Here is a 3,948-nt window from a genome sequence, read left to right as displayed (position 1 = left end):
CCTCCACTCCAGCCGTGAAATGGATGCCGGGAGCGGAAATGATCTCGCGAGAGCAGCCGGCCGGGGCGGGGCCACGCCGCGCCACGGCACGGCACTGAGGGGAAGGCGTGGTCATTTGGGCTTCACAGTCGTGAGTTTCTGGCGTGTTTTCTTTCTGCGTTTAGGGTATGATTTTCATGGTGATTGGGTTTGGCTGTGCTTTATCGTGTTTTATATGCCTGGTTGGTGACTGGTGTATTGGACTAGGGCCGTGTCCCTGCGGCTCTTTCTCCCCGGGCCGGTGTGTCAGGTATTATAGCTCGCACCTTGGAAACCTCACCCTGGTCCGTAATCTGTGAGCACCCGGGGATGTGGAAGTAGGTTGGGAGACTTGGCTTTTTTTTTTTCTTTTTTTTTCACAGAGGCCTAAGCCGCCTATCTAAGGCCCAGTTAGAATTAAACTTAGCTAGAGGTATTAAAGATAACAGGAAGGGATTCTACAAGTACATAGCAAATAAAAAACAGACTAGGGAGAATGTAGGCACCCTCAGGAAGCTCTCAGGAGAACTGGCTACACAGGATTTGGAGAAGGCTGAGGTTCTGAATGAATTCTTTGCCTTGGTCTTCAATGGCAAAGGCTCTGACCAAACTACCCAAGTCCTGGAAGGCAGACGCAGGGACTGTGAGAATGAAGACCTTGCGCCCCCTGTAGGAGAGGAACTGGTTCAAGACCATCTTAAAAATCTGAACGTGCACAAGTCCGTGGGTCCTGAAGGAGCTGGCGAATGAAGTTGTGAAGCCGTTGGCCATCATATTCGAGCGATCATGGCAGTCAGGTGAAGTTCCCGATGACTGGAAAAAGGGAAATATAACCCCCATTTTCAAGAAGGGGAAAATGGATGACCCGGGGAATTACAGACCAGTCAGTCTCACCTCTGTACCTGGCAAAATCCTGGAGCAGATTCTCCTGGAACGCATGCTAAGGCACATGAAAAACAACAAGGTTCTTGGTGACAGCCAGCATGGCTTCACTAAGGGGAAATCCTACCTGACCAATTTGGTGGCCTTCTATGATGGGGCTACAGAACTGATGGACAGGGGTAGAGCAGTTGATGTCATCTACCTGGACTTGTGTAAAGCATTCGACACTGTCCCACACGACATCCTTGTCTCTAAATTGGAGCGACATCAATTTGATGGATGGACCACTCGGTGGATAAAGAACTGGCTGGATGGCTGCACACAAAGATTTCTGGTCAATGGCTCAATGTCCTGCTGGAGATCAGTAATGAGTGGTGTCCCTCAGGGATTGGTGTTGGGACCAGTCTTGTTTAACATCTTCATCGCTAACATGGACAGGGGGATTGAGTGTGCCCTCAGCAAGTTTGCTGATGACACCAAGCTGTGTGGTTCGGTTGATACCCTGGGGGGAAGGAATGCCATCCAGAGGGACCTCGACACACTTGTGAGGTGGGCTGATGCAAACCTCATGAAGTTTAACCGTAACAAGTGCAAGGTCATACACCTGGGTCGGAGCAATCCCAGGCACAGCTACAGGTTGGGCAGAGAAGAGATTCAGGGCAGCCCTGTGGAGAAGGACTTGGGGGTGTTGGTTGATGAGAAAATGAACATGGGCCAGCAGTGTGCGCTTGCAGCCCAGAAAGCCAACCTTATCCTGGGCTGCATCAAAAGGAGTGTGACCAGTAGGTCGAAGGAGGTGATCCTGCCCCTCTACTCTGCTCTTGTGAGACCTCACCTGGAGTATTGTGTGCAGTTCTGGTGTCCTCAACATAAAAAGGACATGGAACTGTTGGAACAAGTCCAGAGAAGGGCCATGAGGATGGTCAGGGGACTGGAGCACCTCCTGTATGAAGACAGGCTGAGGAAGTTGGGGTTGTTCAGCCTGGAGAAGAGAAGGCTGCGTGGAGACCTCATAGCAGCCTTCCAGTATCTGAAGGGGGCCTATAGGGATGCTGGGGAGGGACTCTTCATTAGAGACTGTAGTGATAGGACAAGGGGTAACAGTTTAAAACTTAAACAGGGGAAGTTTAGATTGGATATAAGGAGGAAATTCTTTCCTGTTAGGGTTGTGAGGCACTGGAATGGGTTGGCCAGGGAGGTTGTGAATGCTCCATCCCTGGCAGTGTTCAAGGCCAGGTTGGACGAGGCCTTGGGTGATATGATTTAGTGTAATTTGTCCCTGCCCATGGCAGGGGGGTTGGAACTAGATGATCTTAAGGTTCTTTCCAACCCTAACTATTCTATGATTCTATGAATGCTATATTCTTCTGATCATTGATAAGCCATTTAGAATCCAGTTATGTGAAGAGATGCAAAAGTTTTGATGTCGGTAACTATTTAGTTTGCATTTCAGGGGGGATTCTGTTTTACTTGGTTGGCAGTTTTGAGATAGTGGGATCTTGCCAAGCAGCACTAAGCAATGCAACTGTTGATGGAATCTTGACTAAAGTGTGGAATTAATCCTGAAAAAATATTGTTTTAGTACAAGTAAACACACAGAAAATAATGATTTTGAGATTATTTTTAGGTCATTCACCTTAAATAAAAATCACAAATGGGGCCTCCTGTTGGAGGCTTTGCCTGTTAAAGCGTACTGCCTTGGGTGCCCTTTGTATATTTACAGCCTAGAAAATTGCATGCAACAAGCTTAACTTCTGGAAAAGGGCACTTAATAGTTTTTGTTACAGCAACTGGGCACTCATGTTGCAAAGATTCAGCAAGTATTTTGCTCAGAATAGGGCTTTGAAGCACAATAACAAGCCAGATTTTTCTGGAAGAGCCTGCAGGTTTCTAAATAGGAGCTGTATTAGATTTACAGAGACTTTATGCCCAAGATCAACTGACTGTAAAGTCATGGAGAAATTGTGTACTCGGGGAGCTTTGCTGTGATGTGCTTCTAGCATGTCCTGGACGAACTGAAAGATTTTTTGAACAAAGTTGTGCAGTTAATTACTGGATATACATGACCATGTCAAGTCTGTGGGAGTCCACTGTTGAAAATCAATATTTGTAACTCAGCAGAAAATAAAGCTTTACATCAAGTCCTGTCTAGGTGAGTGCAGTCAAATATTTGCAATGATGATTAACTTCAAAACAAAAGCTCCTAAATTTCTATAAGATATGTATATATATATATAAAAGTTACTTGCAACTGAAGTACATGAAACTAAATTTAGACACGTTTCTAGAATACCCTTTGGATACTTTAGCCTTCTTGGTGCTCTCCAGTTTGTGGAACTTACGGTTTTTAATTCATGCTTAAAATCAGCAGTTGAAAGAATATTTTTATAGCATAAAGTGAATTTCAATTTTATATGTAAAGACTTCCTTGAATTCATTTTAAGAAGTTACCTCAAAGCCTTATCTAAACCTGGTAGGTACCATTTTAATATTAAATGTAAACTTAAGTGTCCTGGGTTCAGCAGTTGCAGTCATTTTTCTCCTTCTTGGTAGCTGGTGCAGTGCTGTGCTTTTGACTTTCAGCCAGGGAACAGCACTGATAACACCCATGTTTTTAGTTGCTGCTCAGTAATGTTTACTCTGACCAAGGACTTTCTGAGTCTCATGCTCTGCCAGGGAGGAGGGGAAGCCAGGAGGAAGCAGAGACAGGACACCTGACCCAAACTAGCCAAAGAGGTATTCCATACCACAGCACATCATGCCTGGTATATAAACTGGGGGCAGTTACCCGGAAGGGTGAGATCACTGCTTGGGTCTGGTTGGGTATCTGTTGGCGGGTGATGAGCATTTGTATTCTCTTCCCTTGTTATTTCCCTTATCATTATTATTATTGGTGGTAGCAGTAGTGGTTTTGTGTTATACCTTAGTTACTGGACTGTTCTTATCTCAACCCGTGGTAGTTACATTCTTTCTATTCTCCTCCCCGTCCCTCTGGGGGAGGGAGGGAGTGAGCGAGCGAGCGGTTGCGTGGTTCTGGGTTGCCGGCTG

The 3,948-nt window shown here is 45.8% G+C and overlaps 1 protein-coding gene across 4 annotated transcripts in view; it reads left to right on the top strand.

The window, feature by feature from the left end:
- Positions 1–3,948, top strand: part of LOC133279421 (granule associated Rac and RHOG effector protein 1-like) — a 340,966-nt gene that overhangs the window by 120,268 nt on the left and 216,750 nt on the right. The window lies entirely within an intron of this gene.

The sequence above is a fragment of the Pezoporus flaviventris genome, unplaced genomic scaffold, assembly GCF_033815535.1.
Source record: "Pezoporus flaviventris isolate CSIRO_AGI_PZ_B2104156 unplaced genomic scaffold, CSIRO_AGI_Pfla_v1 ptg000077l, whole genome shotgun sequence".
Classification (NCBI taxonomy): domain Eukaryota; kingdom Metazoa; phylum Chordata; class Aves; order Psittaciformes; family Psittacidae; genus Pezoporus; species Pezoporus flaviventris.
Note: the sequence above shows the minus strand (reverse complement) of the source record. Positions and strands in the feature narration are given on the sequence as shown.